Below are 24355 nucleotides of genomic sequence, written 5' to 3'. Positions count from 1 at the left end.
GCCACTTTAACTATCATGCTACCAGCTGGCCCAAACCTTCTGTTTTAGCAGCTATACTTTTCACTTCTGTGTAGGAGAATCACTACTTTGTCTAGGATCTTACAGAAATTATCTTGACAAGATATATTGATAATGTCAAGTTAAAACACGTATAATATTATTAAACAGGGCATGTTCTATCCTGTTTAATACATCCCTTCTCCATTTTAGCTCACATGGTTACAGAAATACTACTGGAAGATTGCAACAATAGTGGGTTTTAGCCTCTAGAAGAACCATAAAATTGAGACCCTGGATCACTTTCTCCTATTAGCTCCTTCCTTAGGACTGCTCACAACATCCACAAAGTTCCCTAGGAGGTGGTCTCAGAACGTGGATAGGAAATACTTATTAGAGAACCTCTTAAGGACTGGAACCAAGGACCAAAGAATCAGGAGCCAACCTAATTTATTCTCTCTAGTCCAACCAGCTCTCTTTCTCTGTCTCTTCCAGTTCCCCTTTTTACCGATGTCTAAGTCTATCTCTCTCCCTTTCTGCCTCTTGTTACTGTCCTCTGTCTCTCACCCCTTCTTTCTCTTCCCTCTTTATCCCTCTTACTTTCTACATTGGTTCTCTCTGCTTAAACTTGTGGGTATCACCTCATCCCCAGCTCTACTGTATGAGGTTTCTTGAGTAAAGCAGTCAGCTGAGTCTTGTACAGTTGCTCCAAGTCATACACATTCCAAATACCAGACAGACTGTAATCAGTCTAGCTTGCGTAAATAGCCTCTTGCTCATTCGGTTGCACTCAAGATGCTATTAAAGGTTTGGAACACAAAGTTTTGTGTTTTTTTTTTTTTCTTTTTCCTTGTTCTTTGAAACAGAAATGAAAGGATGGGAAGATGAAATAATTGGCCTCTTTATGTGCTATGGCTATTAGTGTAGAGTCTAGGCACAACCTCTTGGGTTGCAATGGTATAAAATCAGGATGGTGGACTAAAAAACATCTCTAATTTTTTTCAAGAATATGGATAAAGCCATAAAATATGCATCAATAAAATATTTATAAAAATAATATTAAAAATTAATACATTATCCACCATTTAAAATATTTAATGGATTGACTAATTGTACAATGAGTCATTGAGCACTTTCTATATAAAAGGTAGTTTAGTATATATCATAGATGTTATAGACCACTTGTAATATATGTTATGTATTATGCATTTTATATAATCTATTTCATATGTAATATAGGACATTATTTATTATATTTGAATTTAGGTAGGTACAAATTTATCACCAATAAACAATAAAAAAGTGATATTTAATTAATTTTATCATATATATTTAAAGCATACAACATAATGTTTTGATATATATGTACATAATAAAATAATAACTAGGTAAGCAATTAATGCATTCCTCATCTCAGTTATCTTTTTTGTAGTTAAAACTCCTAAAATATGTTATTAGAAGATTTGCAGCATACAATACAATATTGTAAGTATAATTCTCATGCTGTACATTCTATCTCTAGGCTTATTTATCCAACATGTCTGCATGTATCCTTCTTATATCGCCCATCTCCTTTACTCCCTGCCCTTGGTAACCACTGTTCTACTCTGTTTTTATGCCTTTAATTTTTTTTGTAGAGTCTATGTATAAGTGAGATTACTCAGTATTTTTCTTTCTGTTTGAGTCTTATCACTCAGCATAATGTGGTCCAGGTTCATTCATGTTGGTGCAAATAGCAGGCAAAATGTTTGTAAAAGGTTTAACTTGGAGATGAAGTGTCATAGAAAATGGAGAATCAGTGAATTCCTAAATATTGGATTATAATTTTCTACTATTCTGTGGTTCATACTAATATAAAAGAAAGAAAATATTTATTAAAAGCCTAAGTTCTATTGGGTATTTTTTGTTCTCATCCTTTCTTTCTTTGTTTCTTTCTGTTTCCTTTTTTCTTTCTCTCTTCCTTTCTTCTTTCTTTTTATTGCCAAAGAGCACATGTGGTTGCCAGAGAAAGGGAGAGGCAAAGAGAGGTACAAGGCACTCTCGGTGGGGCATAGTCATGGCTGCTATCTCCTCTCCACTTCTCCATCATGTTGGTATATTTTTTAAATCACCAAGGCCAGGATTTAAACCATGTGATCAATCATATGGAGTCTAGCTCCCTTAACTACTAGTTCAAGGACTGACCCAATACCTTTTTTTTTTTAACTTTTATTTTTAATTGACAATAAATGTATGTACAGACACAATGTGATGTTATAATACATGTATACATTGTGAAATGAACAAATGAGGCTAAGTAGCATATCTGTGACCTTAAATATCATTTCTTTGTGGTGAGAACATTTGTTATCTTCTATGAACTCTTCTAAAGTTTACTGTGCATTATTAACTGTAACCATTGTGCTATGCAATAGAACACCAAAAATTATGGGATAGCTTAACAGAACTCTTACATCATAAAATGCTAATGTTGTAGGAGTCTTTAAATGTCCTTGAGTTCAGATTCTTGGTATTTCCAAATATATAGTATTTATAGATGTGAGATAATTATAAAGCGAAGCAATATAATGAGTTATTGGTCAAAATGGACCTGCAATATACAAAAATGTATCTTTATCTATATGTATAAACCATTTAGATTGATATTTTAAAAAATGGTTTTTGGAGCTACTTTCCATCAACCCCTACGCCCCCCCCAAAAAAAAGTAAACAGAAAAAAATTGTTATCTGTTCTCTGAACAATGCATATTAAAAAGATACCATAATTTCTTAAGCATTTAAAAATCTACTATTGAAAATGAATTTTCTCATAAAGAATTAGAGATTTCAACAAATCTTGTGCTCAAAAAGGATGTGAACCTCATGTTTGAATCATCCCAGATTCAACTCATCCTAGTTAGCATAGATTTGCTTTGTAGATAAAAAACATTTTATTGAGAAATGTTTTCTCTCTCTCTCTCCCTTTCTCTTTCTTTTAGAACCAAATTTCTAGGTCAAAGTCCAAAGGGGAAGAAGAGGAAGGAGCCCTTTCCTTAAGACTTAATAATGATCTGCATTTTCACTAGTATATTAATCATTATAGCTGTTTTCTTAACTATATAGCTTATTCCAGACACTCATTACTGAACTGAAAATGGCTGCAGAATTTGTTATATGAAGAATGAAACGGCTGGGACCAGCAGATGGCATAATGGTTACGTCGCTGAACTCCCATGTAGTTGACCATGGTTCAAGTCCTGGACCCAGTGACTTAAAACTTACACTGGGCATGTGTGTGTGAGTGCCCAAGATTTCAAGAGGAGAATGGAAGAGAAGGGATTGCAGCATGGCCATTCTCCTGGGATGGTGATTTCTCTCTTTCTGTCTCTCTGTCTCTCCAGCCAGCACATGTACCTTATAGCAAAATTCTCTCTCTAAAAAGAAGTTTTAAAAAAGAGAGACAGAATAAAGCAACTGTCCATTAACACCATTAGATGAATGATAATATTGGGTTATTCGATGATGAAGAAAAATGATATTTAAAAGTATAATACAGAGGTCAAACACAAAGTAAATAGTACTACGTCATACAAAGTAAGCAGTAACGTACTTGTTTTGCTTTATAAAGAATACTTTTTTTTCTAAGGCAGCTGGTTATTTTATTATTATTTTGTGTTCATGACACAGAGCACATGCACATGCATGAGAGGGGCACCCTTGACAGGGTCTCCTCACACCATAATCCCCTTTCCCTGGACCTCACACTAGTCAAGGTCTTAGACATGCTCACATGCACCCAGCATATTCTCAAGCTGACCTAGGGATCTGAATCTGCAGTTTCTCTGTGGCCTCCAGTACTGCAGTTCAGTTTGCTACCCACTATACCACGAGGCTGGGCCCTAAGGTTGTTTTTAACTTGTTAAGCTTTTCAGTGTTGAAATACTATGATATAATGGTCAATGAAATGTATTTCATAGATATGGGCCCAATTTTACTTTATTTCTACTACTTTTTTTGAATTTATGAGTAAGAATATAAATAGACATACTAATATATGTACACATACACTTACAATATATACATACATACATAAACTGTTGGGTTGTCAGAAAAGTCATGACATATATTTGCACAGAAAAAATACGTCATGACTTTTCCAGCAACCAAATATACAAAGGGGGACAGCAGGTGGCATGGTGGTTAAGGCTCTAGATCAAACAGGACAGAATCCACAGTTCAAGTCCCAGACCCAGTGGCTTGAAAAACATGCCAGGTGGGTGTGCATGCATGCCCAAAATCTCCAGCACAGAATGGGGGAGAAAGGACTGCAGTTTGGCCATCCTCCCTAGGGAATGATTTCTCACTCTCCCTTTCTCTCCAGTGAGTGTATGCACCCTATGCTAAAAATCTAAAAGAAAAAAGTACACAGAACATGTGCCCACCCCACCAAACACGCGCACGCACACACACACACACACACACACACACACACATATGCTACATGGGCAAGGTTTTGAATTCACCTATCATGTAAAGGATTTTACCCTGGGTAGCACTGTGATTTTTAGGTATATAAATTATTCTTTCATTCTTATAAGAATTTTTGTATAATGACAATATTCAAAATTTTTACAATGAAGAAGCAACCTGTCTTAATATTTTTCTAAAGGAAAATGTGATTCTATTTTCCAGTTATCAATTGTGAATAATAATGGCACTATTGCCAGCTGCTTCTTGAAGTGACCATTGTCTCTAACAATTCCTTTGGCACTCACTGACATAATATGACTTATTGTGGTTTTGGTGTAAGTTCTGTCTTTCCAGCAGACTCTAAGTTCCTTGACGATGTATCTTTCCTCTTTTTTCTCCCTAGAGACATTTATGGGAATTTGCCCAGGGTCTCAGTTGGGTAATATCAAGTCAAAAAGACCGAAACTGAAAAACTAAGCAGTTGGCTGCTTTGATATTAGATCTCCAGAGTCCACGGACAGGAAATACAGTGAAGTCTCATGAGAAAAGAAGTTTAAACTGTAGAATCGGTGTAGTTGATGCTGACCGACACGCCTCCTGGTATTCCAGAATCACAGTCGAGGCTGACTGTAAGTGAAGCTGACAAGTGGCTCTTTAGGCTTCATTTCATAAAGAGAATTCCAGGAAACAACACGTGATGGGGACAGATTTCTCTCCACAGACTTTACCAACTATCACTCTACCACTCTTCCTAGTGGATGAAAAGACTTCATGTTTGAGAGAAGAATCTGAAGTTCTTAGCACTACACTTGGACACAATGTACCAAATATGCAGAGGTTACTCAGTATCCCTCCCACATCACTCTTCATTCTTAACCATGTGAGGAGAAATGGTGAGGTATCCTACCAAGGCGAGGCCTGAGGAATGATGAAAAAGGATCACTGGGAAAGAATGGGGATAGATCCATGAGATAGAATTGAGCATCTCATTCCCTGGATGTTGGTCCGAGGATAAAGAGGAAGTTCTCGGAAGACCTTGACTTGCATCCTCTGAGTTCGGGGTGTTGTCCTTTTATTGTCTAATGATTTTGTCAGGATATGGAGCACCTCATATTATTAGGGCTGGAGAGAGCATCATAAACATATGGGGGGACTGAAGGCAACCTCGCTTCCATCCTTGTTCTCTTTGTCAATTAGTGAGAGAAAGGGTCTCGGCAGTTATTGGATATTTGGTTGGAGATGAAATAATATTAATGAAGTGTCAGAATACATAGAACTCCAAGGAGCTGTCAAATAAAGCAATGAGAAACCCAACATGAGAGCAAAGGACAAAGAAAGGACTGTTAGTGAGCTCACATGGGGTAGAGCTTCTCTATCTGAGGAGCGGTTCCCTAGTGGGAATGACTAGGATCAAAGTAAAGTCCATATTTTTAAAAAGTCACATCTGCCATTTCCTCAAGGACATCAGCATCAGATAGACTCATGCTGAACCAAATGTCCAGGATACTTACCACCACAGAGAACCTTGCTAAGCTGAGTAGGGATACATGTCCTCATTTTCCTGCCCTTCCTTTCAGCCCCCCCAAGCCACTAGAGGAGTAAGAACCCCAAAGGGTGGATGGGAGGAGAGCAAAAGAGAGAGTAATCCTATGAATCAGATATGAGGCTGGAGTATTAAATCAGACTGAACTGAATTTTAACAACTGACTATAACCCAGAAGTTACAGAATCTTTCTAAGGCAAAGGAAAGAGAGATTTAACGGAGCACATTAGAAAGAAATAATTGAAAAACATAACCAATGAATGTTAATCCAACATAATCTTATTAAAACCAATGTCTGCTTCTCTCAAGGGTTACTTACCTTCTGCCTTTTTCAGTCCTAAGAAGAGAATTCTCTGATATTCTTATTTCTTTACCTCTGTCTCCTTTCTATCTATGCAAGTTCATTTTTTCCTCAATATGACTGAACATGGTCCTCTGGTTATATGACCTGAGTAGAAACTGTCATCTCACTAAGTGTTTCCTGATACTCATTTCCAAGAGAAGATACTTAATTTGTTCAACTCATGTGGTAAATTGATTCTCCTAGGTAAATCATTGGGCCAATTAGCTATGGCTATGGTCTGGACACAGTGTAAACAAGGCAGAAGTCAGAGGAAGGTTGTTGGAAATTTTCTGAGAAGGGGACACAGCAGGTAGAATGAACCTCTGAATAGGTTTTCTCAGAGTGAGTGTACCTTTACTGTTTTGTGAATTTCAGTGCTTTTTGGATGAGTCAATTACATCTCTGCAACTTTTTAAATCACAAAGTGACTCCAGTATTTCATCAGGGTGAATCATAATAGATCTATTTACCTGCCTCTTACTTGTGAGCAAAGAGGAAGTCTTGTTAAGTTGGTCAGATGTGACATCTGCTCTTGGTCACAAAAAAGAAAAAAGCAAGATAATCTTCCTTCAAATTACTTGCTCACGATTAAGCAAAGAGCTTCAAGTAAATGAAAAGTGCAATTGCATTAGTAATGTAACTTGTTTCCCAAGGTGGACTATGAAAAATTATATATAAAGTTGAATATCACCATTAGAGCAGCAATGAACTGTATGGGGTCAGACAGGCCTGAAACTCTTTATCACAGTATTCTGAATGATATCTCACTCACACCATGTCCTTGAGAACAGCCGAGGGGTTTGCATTTGATATGCAACTGAGGAGAACAGATACGTGCTGGACACTGTATTTTCTTGTTACTTGGCAACAGTTTCTTTCCCTCTTAGCAACAGTAGAAAGAAAAGCTTTCGAAAACTGAAAAGACTACAGAACAGAAAAAGTCAAAGCCTTTCATGTATCCTCCAGCTGGAGGGCATATTAGAAGGAGCTGGATTCAGCTGTGGATAAAACGAATATCCTTGTTACTGAGTTCGGATTAGATTTCTATTGAAATTTAACCTAAAGTTTCAATGTTTTAATCATTTAACTAGTTCATCTCTATACCACAGCCAGTTAAATATTTGAAAACATAGTCTTCTTGGTCAGTTTTATTTATGTCAGTTCTCCTAGCATGTATGACACAGACTGAAAAAAACATCTGAGGAAAGGCAATATTTCTCAGGTATCCTCTTATTACTTGGTTAACCAACCACAACCCAAATTTTTCATTCAATTAAAAGTTAAGGAAGTCTGCAGGTGAGGTAAGGAAGAGGATGGTAAAAATGAACAATTGGGCAGAATCTTTGACATATAAGGAGATCTCTAATCTTCTTTTTGTCTGGTAAAAATGATAATTTTTGTAAAGCAAGAAACAGATTTTTATTGTCACTGAGAATCTGGAATCTGTTACAGCAACTTCTGTTACTTAAGTAATATACTAGTAAATAAGAAAAATGAAACTCTGAGAAGGGATTTTAGGTCTCAAATGCTCTTATTTGGGGGAAACAGCCATTAACTTAGGTGAGAAGAGTGGCTGCCAGAACTGTCATGTTCCAAAGGTCCTGCCAGTGAGGCTCAGGGTGTTGAAGTCTTGAATTATTTTGTTGTTTATGTTTGCTTTTAATAGGGGCATGTACAGATCTAAGTATACATTTCCATGAGATTTGGTCCATGTGTTCCTATGAGCTGCCATGATCTCAATCAAGATATCAAACATTTCTGTCACTCCCCAAATTCAAAGTTCACTCATGCCTCTTTCTAATCAATCCAGAATGCTCTCCAGGCAACCACAATCTTGATATTTATAACCTTCACTTATTTTTCCTCATCTGGAGTAAGTGGCTCTGTGTGATTATGTATACACACACACACAGCTTTATTCCATTCCATTGCTAATAGCAAAAACATCAAAGTCTGAGTAATTAAAGAGAATAGGTTTGTTCAGCTCACAGTTTGGAGGTCCAAAGTTCAGAGGTCCTGTCTAGTAAGGGTTTTCCTGTTGATGGGGTCCAAAGGGCCACACAGGACATCCTGTAATGAGGGAACAGAGTATGTATCTCTGTGTATTCCTCATGTGCCTCTGTTCTAGTCTCATTCTCTCTCCTTACAAAACTTCCAGGAGACCACCCTAATTATATAATCACTACCAAAGTCTCATGTGTTTGCCAGAAAGACAGAGAGAGAAAGAGAGACAGAAAGTGAGAAATCACACACCCCCCCCTCAGGGGGACAGCCGTGCCACAATCCTTTCTCCTCCATTTTCCTCTCAGGATCTTGGGCACACATGCACATGCACCTGGCGTGCCTTTCTCTCCACACATAGATAAGTAAACACTTCCAACGCTCTAAAGATATTGTGTTCTCTTACTACCTTCACAACCGAATCTCTCTCTCTCTCTCTCTTTCTATATATATATATGTATATATATATATATATATATATATATATATATATATATATTATATATGTGTGTGTGTGTATGTAGATATGTATCTGTTCATTTACATTTAATATATGTATTTACTATGTAAGGTATGGGTTTTCAAAGCATAGATGCATTGCATGTCAGGCAGGTTAAAGTTATTATTGTACACAATAACTTTCCATTCCTGTGTCTGTTAATTTTTTTCTGAGCCCTTCCTTCCACTCACAGCTGTCCACCCCTTCCTTTACCATCTCTGGTATCTATACTTGCTGTCTCTGGTATTAGATCAGTTTCTGCCATAAAGTGCAGATATTCAGTATATATTGAGTGGGGACATATAATGTCTGTCTTTTATATTATGACTTGCTTCCTGTGTATTAAGTCTTCTGCACAGCAAAGGAAACAATATTCAGAACAAAGAGCCAAGCTTCAGAATGGGAGAGAATATTTTCAAACTATTCTTCAGATAAGAAACTGATGTCCAGAATATATAGGGAACTTATGCAGCTTACCCACAATAAACAAATAATACAACTAAAAAGTGGTCAAAGGAGCTGAATGAAGAACTTTCCAAGGGAGACAGACAAATGGTCAAAAGGCATATGAAGAAAATGTTCAACCTCTCTTATCATAAGAAAAATACACATCAAAGTCACAAGGAGATACCACTTAATCCCAGTTAGAATGGCTATGATCAAAGAAAATAAAAAAAGCAACTGTTAGTAAGGCCATGGTGAAAGGGGAAACCTGCTACCCTTTTTGTTTTGTTTTTGTTTGTTTATTTTTTTAATTTGCTAGAAGGCACACTCACCAGAGAGAGTCAAAGAAGGGCAAAGTAAGAAAACCCACTCCATGGGAAATGGCTATGCCATAACCCTTTCTCCTCCATTTTCCCTCCCTTTTGATATTTTTGGCACAAATTCACATGTGCCTATCGTGTTTTTCAAGTCCCTAGGTCTGAGACTCAAACCTCACAGTTGGCCATGTGGGAGTCAGCCACCTTAACCATTCTTAACCATTATGCCACTGGCTAGCCCAAGGCCCACCTTTCAAAATTATGACGGTATTAAGTGTCCTCTTACTACCATCACAACCACATCTCAAGACATGAATTTTTTTTTTTTTTTTGAGAAGATTTTGCTATAGGGCATGTGCGCTTGCCAGAAAGACAGAGAGAGACATAGAGACAGAAAGCGAGAAATCACCCCCCAGGGGGGATGGCCACGCCACAATCCCTTCTCTTCCATTCTCCTCTTGGGATCTTGGGCACGCACACACATGTGCCTGGTGTGAGGTTAAGCTGCTGGGTCTGGGACTCGAACCACGTTCGACTACTTGGGAGTCCAGCGACATAGCCATTACGCTAACTGCTGGTCCCTCAACACATGAATTTTGAGGGACACAAACCATAGCACACACACACACACACATACCCTGACAAGGTCCCCTTATTTTCAAAATTTTATGAAATGTTCTGTTTTCTCTAGTCCTCAATGCTATTGCACACTCTGTATAAATGTCACCGTGTTTTCAAAGGCAGTGTAGTGTAGGATGGTACAGAAGAGCGAAATACAAATTCTGCTCCTTAGGAGCATGGTGCTTCAATTTCTTTTCTAATAAAATGGAGATGATAATCACATCTTTAAATTTGGTGTAACTATTGATTGAATTAAAGTATATAAAACACAAAATGAATTATGGCACATTGCTGAGAATCATTGAGAAATCATGTAAGTAGTCACTGTACCCCATGTATACTTCTAGATGGTACTCAGGGACACCTCCATTAGGGAGGATTTTTGTTTTTTTAAGAGATATTTTTGCTATAGGGCACATGTGCTTGCCAAAGAGACAGAGAGACCGAAAGGGAGAAAGCACATCCTGGGGGGATGGCCATGCCACAATCCCTTCTTCTCCACTCTCCTCTTGGGATTTTGGGCACACATGCACACATGCCCGGAGTGAGTTTGAAGTCACCAGGTCCAGGACTCAAACCACAGTAGACTACATGAGAGTCCAGCAATGTAACCATTATGCCATCTGCTGGTCTTTCCACTAGGAAGTTTTGTTGGTGCCTTCAGCCTGGGTAAGCAATATTTCCAGTTTGTCCAATGTATTCTCCTTCTCTCTCCAGGCTGCTAGAATGTAGCTGTCACTGCTCCTAAATATGAACAGCTTTTGCTTATTCTCTGTCCTCATCTCCCATGTTGGCATTGCCTTTCATTAGTGTGTGTGGGCATCTCTGTCCCCTCCTGGCTTTTCTCTTCTCTTATTCTCTTCCTTTTGTCCACTGTACGTGCTATGTTATGTCTTCACCAGATTTATGTGCTGATTTGGTTGTGTGGGCCTGAGAGAGTGAACACTTAATTTGATTATGATGTTGTAAAGCAGGGCTTTGGGAAAGAGAGTAAGATTTAGGTCACTGGGGTGAGTTTATAAGGGGTGGAAAGAAACCAGAGCTAGAGACTCCAGTATACCATTGCACAGCCCTGCTCTCACCTTCGTGATATAACTGGGACTCTGTAAGAGCTCCACCAGAACTGGCTCCTGGACCTTGAACCTCCAAATGGTGAGTTAAACCATTATTGTCTCAAATTATCCACTTTCAGGTATTGTCTATTATTAAGAACAAAACAGACTATGGCAGCACACGAAAGAAGACATTCCTAAGATTATTGACCAGACACAAGACAATTGACTAGGCCACTTTTATGAACTGACAAATTCCCTGGGTGTAAACACTCTCTGTGTGTGTGCACCCACGAGAAGCTCTCTCCTACTCAAGGCGGTGGTGAGCCGATTAGGATACATCTGTCTTGCTCTCCACTCTTTTCTCTCAATTGCCTCTAAGCTAATCCCTGAACACCTTCCACTCTTCTACCACTAATCCAGTCCAAGAATGTCAAAAGCCAGGGTTTTAGCTTTGCAGATATTCTCTTGGGCTCCTATGCTTCATCATGTTTTATAATTCAGCTTCACAGCACTCTGCTTTGAGTTCTCAGTATGAGACTAAAATATACCGAATTGACATTGTCTCCCATTTGTACTTAAACCTATTCCTTGTATGTAGAATGATTCCCATAGTAAATGTATAAGAAAAGGTATCTTGTTGAGACAAGATCGGAGTATTCTTGAATTTCTAGGATATTGGGATGGGACTTGATTATTATTAATGTTCTATTATAGTACTTGCTTTATTTTCAGCTTTTCTTTTAAGTTGAACTTAATTTTTAATTCACTGTGATGTGGAAATTACTGTTTTATAAAACAGAAGTAAAATGTTATTAACAATCATAACTCAGATTTACAGATTCAAGTAAGGATTCCGATTAGAGACGTAGGTTCTGCGTTCAACTTTTTGAATAAGAAGATAGGATGGGGTGGTGAAATATTGTGAAAATCATTTAATCTCTCAAAGAAAGAGAGAGAAAATACATTTTACCCATTGGAGTGTATTATAATGGTTGTTGTAAATGGATGTTTTAATTTTAAACGTTGAGAGAGTTTTCTAGATGAAAATTCTGAAATATTAACTAAATTATTCAGAGATACACTATGGAAGAAAGTGACTTTCAAGACAGCACTCTTTGTTTCCATTTCCTTACACTTCAAAATAAAGAACATTCCATATCATGAAGGAATACAAGGCCACTGTCTTATAATTCCCTACCGTTTTGGTAAGTGCTGCAACCATAGCATAAATCTGTCTTGTTTAAATGTTTTCACTTCCAGAACTAGGTAAACATCTAAGCAGCACTGTTGATGAGCATGTCTTGGTTATCTCATCTAATCACTTATACAGAGGTGTCTCTTGTGGGCTATGTAGTGGCATGTTCTAATCTCTCAATTTCATGGCCTGTTTTCTATTTCCTTGCTGGCCCCATTACCTCCCAGCACCTATATGAGACTCCTGTACCTAAACCCTGGAATTTTAAGTCAATGAGTTCTTCAACGGAATGGTTGATGGTGATGAATATGACATCTGAGCTCAGGGTCTTTTACCTCTTAATCTCAGCATATACAGATCAGGCCTCTCAACAACTCACTTAGCAGACTCAAAAGTTAAAAACACACAGTCAATTTAGACAGATGTAGACCCTTCTTCTCATTCATGTAATTTCTCTGGGAAATGTACTCATCCCTTCTTCTTAAACTTTTTCAAAACCTGTGTCCTACAGATTCCATATTTTATAATATTTTTAATATCTTTATTCATTAGAGTGGTTGATGTTTATAGACAACCTGGGCCCACATTATCATTCTTGAATATTTTGACACCTGGATCATCTTCTTCCTTTCATTTTTAGTCAATTTTATTATTATCCTTGATAACACCTATATAAACTCCTAACCTCTCAATTTCTTGAACATTCTTTTTATTTTTTATGTAGGATTATTATCTCCTCTGCACTAGTGTTAGTACCTCACATGGTTACTCTCTGTATTTTTTGATCAAATATTGAAATGGTTAATTTTTAGAACTCTAACATGGAACAGCTTGCAGTGATAAAAGTGCCTATACTTCCAATTATCTGCTCAGTTATTTTCTTTACATGTGTTTAAGATAAATAAGAAAGAATATCTTTATAGCAGAAGCTGAAAGATTGGAAGTTACAATAGCAGGGAGGGCAACTGTAGATACTAGAGATAGTATGGGGAGTGATAGAGACTGGACAGTAGGGGAAGGGAGGAAGGGAGGGGCTAAGGGAAAAAACAAACGAAATACATTTAACTGACACAAAAATGAAAAGTTATTTGCTGATGATAATAATGTTTGTGGTAATGTCTTTGTCTTGGCTGATATGCACTGTATTCAGGCTATAAAAAACTATGTTGTACACTGGAAAGATGTACAGTGATTAAATGTAAGCAAACAACAAAAAAAGATAAATAAGAAGGAAGTGAATACAAGTTAGTAAAGAAAATCGGGGATTTGAAGCCTTACTAAAATCAGCTTTTGTGGTTCATCAGGGTTCAGCATCACTTAGTCTGCACTGTAGATTATATATACTATATTGTAGACTATATATGCATTATATAGACATATACTGCACAGTATTATACATACTATATATATTACATATATACTATATATTACACTATACTACATAGCATGTATATTATGTATTATAGACTCCTATATATATATATAATATATATTGCTTCTATAGTTTGAATATGTTTCCCCCAAATTCATGTACTGAGCATTATAATACAATTAAGAGTAAAAACTTGAGCTAATTATGGTGCAGAAAGGTGGGTGTTTCTTTTATTAATATAATAGCAAAGACACTTACAAATTTATCTTACCTAAATTTCATATTGCTTTCAGACATTTTAGAACACTCTCTCTTTTTTTACTCTCTCTGCAATTGTTAAATTATTGAAATATTGGTAATTATTAGTAAAACAGTAAATATTGAGTCATAGGAAAAGTTGTGATGCATTTTTGCCTAGAAAAATATGTCATACATTTTTCAACTACCCAATAATTAAATATAACCTAATTATTATAATACTAAATAGATACACAATTTTTTTAAAATTTCTTGCAACACCGTGATAAATCAGCCCCAGTTTGGGACACTGTTCTACTTATTACCATATTTTTCTTACAGACATATAACTGGATTACCTTAATTCTAAACCAGACCAGCTGTTCATCTTATACCTGTACACAGGCTGTTGAGCTTTGCTAGACCAAGAACTGTCAATAAAAATCTTGGCTTTCATTATAAAAATGTGTTCTCCACTTAACTGAATGGAGTTAATTAATGTTTCCCTTGCTAGCTCTCACTTATTGTCCCACAGCTAGTTATTCAATGTTTTTCTACTCTCTTAAATCCTAACCTTCTGGTATCCCTCAACCTCATTCTCACTACACGAATTTATCTTAGCTTTCAGCCTCAGTAGATGATTATTTACTTCACTAAGTACATACAAATCACCAAATAACTTTCTCAACTCCCTGCTACCTCCCCACAATGTGTCTTTGCACTCAGGTTTTTCTTTCTCTTTATTAGAAATTTACAGTTTGCCTAAGACAGTCTCAGTTTGTGCATAATGTCTCTAGGTAATTAAGAAAAGCACCTCTTCCATTATTAAACTTCACTCTATTTTACTGGAAGCTCTGTTCTACCAGGTCTGTGCTCTATTATTAGAATGCCGTCACCTTTCCCTTGCCTGTTGATTGCACCATCCTTATCTTTCACCGTGAAACTGCTAATCTCCTCTGGCTTGTTCCCTTAAATATTTATGTTTCTCCTGTAGTAAAACTAAAACTTTACTCCATTGTTTTCTTAGCTACTTGCCTTTCTGAGCCTACACTTCCTATTATTATTTCAAGTTTTTGCTATGGCGTGCATGCATTTCCCAGAGAGAGGGAAAATGAGAAATCACTCCCTAGGGAGGATGGCCACACTACAATCCTTTCTCCTCCATTCTCCTCTCAGGATTTTGTGTACACACACACACAAGTGCCTGGCATGATTTTCAAGCCACTGGTCCTCTGTTTGATAAGCAGTCAGCTATGTGGGAGTCCAGTGCCTTAATCACCATGCTACCACTTACACTTCTTTTTTTCTTTTTTTGTTTTTTTTTTTTAAATGTTTACTTAATTTTATTAATTATTTTTTTAAAAATTTGCTATAGGGTATGTGTGCTTACCAGAGAGAGAGAGAGAGAGAAGCTGCCAGGTCCAGGACTCAAACTGTGATCGGCCATGTGGGAGTACAGTGCCTTAACCACCATGCCATCTGCTGGCCCTCCACCCACACTTCTTGAAAGAACTAACTACATTTGTTTATTTTACTTCCCTATACTCCTTTTCCTATTCATTAATCCATTGCCATTTGATTTTCATACCACAGCATTTCACTGAGCTTTTTCTAAATATAAATGACTAACTTGTACCTGAATCTACTGAAAAGGTCTGCCCCTTTTCTTCTGTGACCTCTAACCCTTATGCCTTCTCTCTGGAAATGGAGACATCATACCCTTTTAGTTTCTTCCCACCCCTCTAACCACATGTTCTCAATTCCCTTGAGCAATCCTCTTTTTCCCATCATCCTTAAATGTTAACAGCCCCCAGGGTTTTTTTCTTATACTTTCTTACTTCTAGGGCAATTTAAGCCAACCATTCAGCCTCAGTTATATGCTGTTGATTTGAAAATTTAGAACCTAGATACTTCTTCAGTCTTGATTTCTCTCTCACCAGACTTTTATATCCAATTGCTGGTAACACCTATTCACTCATATATCCAATCTTACCTACTCTTTTCTCTTCCCTTTCTTTAGCCCCCTGATTCTACAATTCATATATCTTACTAGTTGTCTAATTATGATCATTCAGAAACATAGTCATTTATTATATTTCCTCACTCTGTTGCACCCCATAGCCAATCACTCAAAAGTTATTTCAGTTTTATTTGATTAAGCATTCTCAGGCCTTTCTACTTATCTCCATCAGTTAATGGTGGATTAACTGATCACCATGGTTCTTCAGATTACTATAATAGCTTCTTAAATATCTGACCCCCCAAAATCGGCAGCTGGAGTTATCTTTATAAAACAGCAGTCTTACCCCCAACTCTGTTACAATTCTGTAGTGGCTCATATTTACCCGAGATATTAATATGCTTACAATGCCTACAGGAGTCCGAGTCTGCTTTTCTAGCCACATCTTTGTTACTTCCTTCATCCCAGATGGACAAGACAGCTTTTATTTTCCATGTCTCATAGGTTCTGTAAATTTCTACATTTCTCTGATACTGTTTCTTCCATTGCAACCCTTAAATTCTTTGATTAGTTTTAAAGTCCTTGAGAAATACTGCCTTTCTGAAGATAGCATCTTTCCTATCTACTTTCTTACAGTAGCAGCTTCACAAAGAGTATTTCTAGAAATGTTGATCAATATGAGGCCCTGTTGAGAGTCTCTGTTTTTTCCTCTGTTTTTCTCTTTGATGAAATAAGTAGGTAAATAGATTTTAATTTTTTTTTTGAGAGGTGTTTGCTATAGGATGTGTGCACTCACCAGACAGACAGAGAGAGACAGAAAGACAGAAAATGAGAAATCATCCCCCGGGGAGATGGCCATGCCACAATCCCTTCTCCTCCATTCCTCTTTTGGGATCTTGTGAATGCATGCACACACACCCGGCATGAGTTTTAAGCCACCAGGTCCAGGACTTGAACTGTGATCGACTATATGGGAGTCCAACGACATAGCCATTACGCTAACTGCTGGTCCCAATTTTAATATTTTTTAAAAGAGGGAAAAGCTCCATCACATTACTCTTAGTAATAACTTTTTTTTAATCATATGAACCCCAAAACACAGGCAACAAAAGAAAAATAGACAAATGGGCTTGCATCAAACTAAAAAGCTTCTGCACGGCTAAAGAACAACAAAGTAAAAAAAAAAAAAAAAAAAAAAACCTTACAGAATGAGAGAAAACGTTTTCATAACACACATCTGATAAGAGGGTAATATAAAAATATATAACCAACTCAATAGTAAAGAAAGAAAATAAATCATATTAAAAATGGGCAAGGAATATGAATAATCATTTCCAAAAGATGACATTTTATTGTCAACAGCTATGAGAAAATATCCTTATTGCTGATCATTAGAGAAATGCCAATTAAATCCGCAATGAGTTAACACCTCACATCTGTTTGAATAGCTAGTATAAAAATCATAACAGGTGTTAGAGAGGATATGAGGAAAAGGAAATCCTTTCCCATGCTTTGTAGGAATGTAAATTAGTATAGTCATTATGAAAAACAGTATGAATGTTCTTCGAAAAATTAAAAATTGAGCTAACCTATGATCCAGCAGTCCCACTACTGGGTACCTATCTAAAGAAAATAAAATCAATATTTTGAATAAATAGCTGTACTGCCACATTCATTGCAGCATTATTCTTTTCTTTTTCTTTTTTTTGGAAAGGTTTTTGCTATAGGGCACGTGCACTCACCAGACAGAGAGAGATAGAGAGACAGAAAGTGAGAAATCACCCCCCAGCAGGGATGGCCACGCCGCAATCCCTTCTCCTTCATTCTCCTCTTGGGACCTTGGGCACACATGCACACGCGCCCAGCGTGAGTTTAAGCCACCAGGTCTGGGACTCGAACCGTGGTCGATTACATGGGAGTCCAGCATCGTAGCCATTACACTAATTGCTGGTCCCCAGCATTATTCTTGATAGCCAAGATATGGAATCAACCTGGATGTCCATCAATGGATAGATGGATAAAGAAAACATGATTTATATGTAAACCTAAATTAGTCTTAGGAAAAAAGAAGAAAATGTTGTCATTAGTGACCACATGAATTAACCTGGAGGACCTTATGTTAAGGAAAATGAGCTAGCCACAGAAAAATAGTACATGGGACTTACATGTGGAATCTGAAGACTTGAACTTGCAGAATGGTGGTGACTAGGGACTGGGAGAGGGGAACTTAGGAAGCTGTTGGTCAAAGAATACATAATTTGGGGGCCAGGAGGTGACATGATGATAAAGATGCTGGACTTCTACATGACTAACCATGGTTTGAGTACTGGACTTGGTGGCTTGAAAAATCTCACTGGGTGCATGTGTATGTGCCCAAAATCCTAAGAGGAGAATAGAAGAGAAGGGACTGCAGTGTTTCCGTCCCCTCTGGGGAGTGATTTCTCACTTTCTCTCTCTCTCTCTGTCTCCCTCTGTCTCTCTCCTGCAAGTGTATGTGCCCTATGGCAAAAATAAATAAATACACACACACACGCACACACACAAACCTATATTATATATAGGTTTATATATATATAAACCTACATATATACACACACCTATATTTCTATGTATATATATATATGTGTGCGTATGCATATATAAATGCTCAATGCTTATATATGCATACACACACAAGAACACATCGTTTCAGTTAGATAGGAGGGATTAGTTCAAGAGATCTATTGTACAACATGTCTTCAGTTAATAACAATGTGTTGGATACCTGCAAATTACTAAGAGGGTAGGTTTTAGGATTCTCACCATGACAAATGATAAGTATGTGAGGTATGCTCAATTAGCTTAATTTAGCCATTTCAGAATATATATTTACTTCCAAACAATATGTTGTACATGAGAAATATATACAAGCTTTTATTTGTCAGTTAAAACACTTCAAAAGCTAAATTGCAAGAAAAGCCTGACCCTAAAAACACCTGAGATTCAAGTTACTTAGCATCTCTATGCACAAGTTTTCTCATTTGTAAAGTTAGAAATATCTTGCCTTCTAATTTTAAAGACCTGGAAATAATATACACAAGACATTTAGCAAGTGCCCCAAATAGAATATATTACTTCTTGTCAAAACAGAACATTTTTTTTTTCTCACTTAGCACATCCCATTCCTAGGAGAGCATCCAGTAACTGTCCGGTTTAATCACAGCCCTGAGAGCCATAGCTCTTAGAGCTGAAGACAGAACACTGGTTGTGCAGCTCCCATCAGGATTGTCTTCAACGAGAATTAGAGCAAAAGGTACTACTTTGAATATCAAGGACCTCTTTCCTTTCAGTAACCACTCTACCTCCAACTAAGAAGTAGCATTGCTTCCACTTATTTTTATTCATGTTTTAGAAATACTGATCATAGTAGAGGATGCATTAACTTTTAATATCATTAACCTCATGTTTGGTTTCTTAGATCTGACCCTCAGTTTCAAAACTTCATGAAATGGTTCATGACATATTTCAAACTCTAAATGATGATTCTTAGTTTGGTATACTCTAACATGCCTACAGTGTCTACAAATGTGTGCTTTAAATAGTATTGGGAAATACATACTATGTTAAAAGAAAGAATTTCTTTGCTCACAGTCGTTGTCATGTGGGCCAGTGAATGCTATTTGACAAATTTGATCCATATTCATCAGAGATGACGAATTGATCAGCTGAAACACAAATGATAAATAACAATTTAACCATATCCAAGAGTTTCCTATCATAAGCAAGCTATGATAAAGAATCCTTTCTAAATTAATAGCCATTCAACCATAAGAACATAATTGTCTGATATGTGGATTTTTTCCCCAAAATTGTATATTATTGAAGTGATTTTAAATTCGACTTTCAATGATCACTCCCAAATATTTGTTGTTTTATGAAACATCTTTCCCCTTTGGCTATATACACATATGCCCATTTAAAAATACACAACTAAAAACTTTAACATTATTGATGGAATAAAGGCCTAATTAACAACATAGATTTACCTTCCTCTTTGATTGCATAAAATTCTTATTTTACCTACCTTCCATCAGGGTGAAGTGTTTATGTTCATTTATGTTCATTTCTGACCTTTTCTCTTGATTAACTAAGCTTCTGTTCAGTTATGATTGGAGGTATATTTCATATTTATCTAACATGTTACATACCTTGTCTAAATAGAGAACTGAATGCTTTGTGCAGGTGGAATAAAACCAGGGAAAAAAGAATGGATTTTCAATAAACAACAACTGTTTTGGCACCCTAATTGAGTGCAACATAAAACTGTCAGAACTTTGAGAAGGAACAAACAAAATTTAATGCTGATCAAGATTTTCATGGATATGTAATCAATAAACTGATTCATCTAGTTGTTGAAATGTAGTTCTTTGAGTTTTTAGAACCCAATTGTCAGATTTGGAGATCTTTTCTGCATATTTTATACTACAAAGGCCACACTGTATACACAATATCTAGTTCTGGAAATCGCCCTTGAAAGTGGATAGTGACATGCTCGAGCCTGTGTGAACAAGTGCATTCTGGATCTCTGAGACCATGTGATATAATTAGTTAGTGGACAAGCTATGGCTATTGACCCCAGAGAAAAGGCCTAGAGGGATCAGCAGTTAGCATAATGTCTATGTTGCTGGACTCCTATATAGTCAACTGCAGTTCAAGTCCCGGACCCGGTGGCTTAAAACTCACGCTGGGCACATGTGCATGAGTGCCCAAGATCCTGAGAGGAGAATGGAGGAGAAGGGATTGCGGAGTGGCCATCCCCCCTGGGGAGTGATTTCATGCTTTCTGTCTCTCTGTCTCTCTCTCTCTCTTTGGCGAGCGCACTTACCCTATGGCAAAAACCTCTCAAAAAAAAAAGAAAGAAAAAGAAAGAAAGAAAAGAAAAGGCCTAGAGAAAACTAACAAACAAATTGAGTTGACAGTGATCTTTACACCCGAGGAACTTTTATGTTAAAGGTATTTAAAGACTTATTTTTGAGACCTTCTAGGGGAAAGAAATAGATGTAAATGCAAAGTTACGTTTTACTTTAACATAAGGAAACTTCTGATACAGTCATGCCTATTATGCAATTTCATTATTTGTGAATATCATACACAAACTTAGATGGTACAGCCTACTATATATCATTGGCTATACGGTATAGTTTACATGTTCTTCCCAAGTGGGAGGTCCCAGTTCATGTCTAGAGACCTCCCTGAATGCACTGGGCATGTGTGTTTGTGATCCAGGGCTAGTTGAGCTTGGTGGTAGAACATGACATCAAAACTCTGTTGGGGTGCTTTCTATCTCTCTCTCTCCATGTCTCTCTCACTCGTGGAAGAGATAAATTAAAGACCTAGAAAACTAATGAGTTCAGTAACAGATCCTCATATAAACAGCTCTTTTTTTCTCTTTTTTTGGAGAGGTTTTTTGCTATAGGGCGCGTGCGCTCGCCAGACAGACAGAGAGTGACAGAGCCATTACGCTAACTGCTGGTTCCCTAAACAGCTCATTTTTGACAGTGGAGTCAAAAATAATTCAATGGGGGGACCAGCAGTTAGCAATAACCTCTCAATAAAAATAATAATTCAATGGGGAAAAGATCAGCATTTTCACCAATTTGATATTTGAACAATGACCAAGAAAAATCAATATATCTGAAGAAAAAAATTGCACTTCAAACGCTTAACTTATGAAATTAATTTTAAGTAGACCATTAAACTGAAGATAAAGGATAAGATTTTAAAGGTTCTGCATAAAACATAGCTAGACAAAGATTTCTTTTTTTAGGTGTTTTGTTTTGTATTGCCATAGGTGCAGTTGCTTATTGGAGACAGACAGAGAGAAAGAAAAAGAGAAATTTCCGGCCTCCAGAAGGGATGGCCATCACACAATCCCTTATACTCTATTCTTCTCTTGGGATTTTGGTCACATAAGTACACATGCCCAGTGTGATTATCAAGTTGCCAGATCTGGAACTTGAACTGTGGTTGGCTAGCTGGATGGAGTCCAGCGTCTTAACCACCATGTCACCTAGTGGCTCCAGCAAAGATTTTTTTTTTTTTTTACAAAAATACTGAAAACATAATAAGAAAAAATAATAATAAATTGAACTGCACATAAATAAAAAGCTTTTGCTTATCAAAAACAGTCACTATTGCTTATGGTTTAAATATGTCCTGTCAAGATCCATGTGTTCATGTGATTGGACCTGGGGTGGACAGACTCTTTTCACTACATCCAGGCAAATACTCCTCTGTCCTGATTCTGATCCAAATGTATCTTGGTCTGCTGTTAAGGCTGCGACTCTGCCTACTGCTCTGAAACATGCAAGTGACGGCCTAGGCAGGACACCCTTGGAGGTAATTCTGTAGGCTCGTTGCATTAAAGTGTGGTTCAGGTATGGTGGCCGCCACTTTCATTTCAAAATATATGTAAAAAAACCTGAACCTAGGCAGAAATTTGTCATAGGGGTGAAGTCTTCACTGAAAGATCCCACCAGAAATATCTAGTCATAGGGCACAGGGTTGCCCACAGGACCCCAGAACCATAGAATTACCAGTGTGCAAATGACAGCTGGGGGCAGGGAAGGAGAAGGCACAGCCTAGGGGATGGCCATGCCGCTATCTCCTATCCTTCATTCTCCTCTTGGAAATTTGGGCACCCACGTATGTGTGCCCAGCATGTTTCTCAAGCCACTAAGTCTGGTACTAGAATCGCAGAATTGACCACGTGGGATCCAGTCGCCTTAACCTCCATGCCACCTGCTGGCCTACTTTTCTTTTTTTTCGGACAGGGTAAACAGATAGTTGGTAATTGAGTTAAGAATTTTGGGACCATTGTAATGAAATGAATGCATTTTGTTTGTGAAACAGACATGAAATTTGGTGGCCCAGGATGGAATAATTTGATTTGAATGTGAACATGAATTCATGTGTTGCTATTTGGTTGTAGTATGAGGTTGGAAATTTAATCTGAATATGGTATAAAGAGGTGGGGGCTTTGGGAGGTTACTAGGATTAGATAAGGTCATCAGGGTGTGGGCCTCATGATTGAATTTGGTGACCTTATAGAAGAAAAGACATTAGAGCTGAAACACACAGGCGCAGATGCAGGCTCTTGCTATGTGGAACCAAGAAGACCCTCACCAGATGTCGTCCTTTACCCTGGACTCCCCAAATCTATGAACTACATAAACCTTTCTTTTGTCCTTCTCCTACTCCTTTTTTTCCTTCTATTTTTAAAAATTTGCTTTAGGACATGTATGCCTACCAGAGACTGGGGGAAGTAAGAAATTAGCCCCAAGAGAGGATGGCATGCCACAATCCCTGCTCCTCCATTCTCCTCTCAGGACTCCAGGCATACATGCACACATTCCCAGGATGTTTCTCAAGCAGCCAGGTTTACAACCAGAACTTCACGCTTGACTGTGGGAGATCCAGTCACCACACTGGTAGGATACAATAAACTTCTACTCTTTATAAATTATCCTATATTGCATGAGCTACTAAGCTGCACAGATCAATTTAACACAATTATAAAAAGGAAATGTGCTATGGTTTGAATGTTTGTGTCTCTCCATAATTTATATGTTAAAATCTTAATTTCCAAGAAGATGGTATTAGTAGTCCAGACCTTTGGCAGGTGATTAGATTGTGAAAGTAGAACCCTCATGATTAAGATTACCTCTTAAAGAGACTTTGCAGAGATAGCTGGCCCCTTCCATCATGTCAGGATAAAGCTAGAAGGTGCTCTCTGTAAACAAGAAATCAGGCTCTCATTAAACACTGACTCAATCAATGACTAGATCTTGAACTTTCTAAAACTGTAAGAAATAAATTTCTATTGTTTATAAACTACCTAATTTATAGTATTTTGTTATAATGGCCTGAATAGTTTAAGACAAAAAAGAGACCCTCAGACTGTAAAAAACATAGATATCTCTGACATAGCTATGTATCACATCCCCATAAACAAAAAAAAAAGCTGTCACAGGAAGAAAAATAAATCAATGAATAGGAAAATGGATATACTACTTGAATAGATATTTCACAAAAGATGATATATGACTGGCAGGTAAGCTGTGGAAAGATGCTCAGCAATATTAGCTACTGGGGAAAGTCAAGTTAAAATACAACTGGGTAAATAGAATGGCTAAAAGTAAAAAAAAAAAAAAAAAGAAAAGAAAAGAAAAAACTTACTTTGAAAATATCACAAGCAGATTAGATCACACAGATCAGATCTCAGATGTAGAAGACAGAACCTCTGACCTAGAAAAATTCACCAAAAAGACTAAGAAAATAACC

At 37.2% G+C, this 24355-nt stretch overlaps 1 pseudogene; it reads left to right on the top strand.

Annotated features, from left to right (window-relative positions):
- The first annotated feature begins 5143 nt into the window (after nt 1-5143).
- The window catches only part of LOC102485054 (heterogeneous nuclear ribonucleoprotein D-like pseudogene), a 49258-nt pseudogene continuing 30046 nt past the window's right edge, over nt 5144-24355 (top strand).

The sequence above is a fragment of the Tupaia chinensis genome, unplaced genomic scaffold (genome assembly GCF_000334495.1).
Source record: "Tupaia chinensis unplaced genomic scaffold, TupChi_1.0 Scaffold000437_1, whole genome shotgun sequence".
Classification (NCBI taxonomy): domain Eukaryota; kingdom Metazoa; phylum Chordata; class Mammalia; order Scandentia; family Tupaiidae; genus Tupaia; species Tupaia belangeri.
Note: the sequence above shows the minus strand (reverse complement) of the source record. Positions and strands in the feature narration are given on the sequence as shown.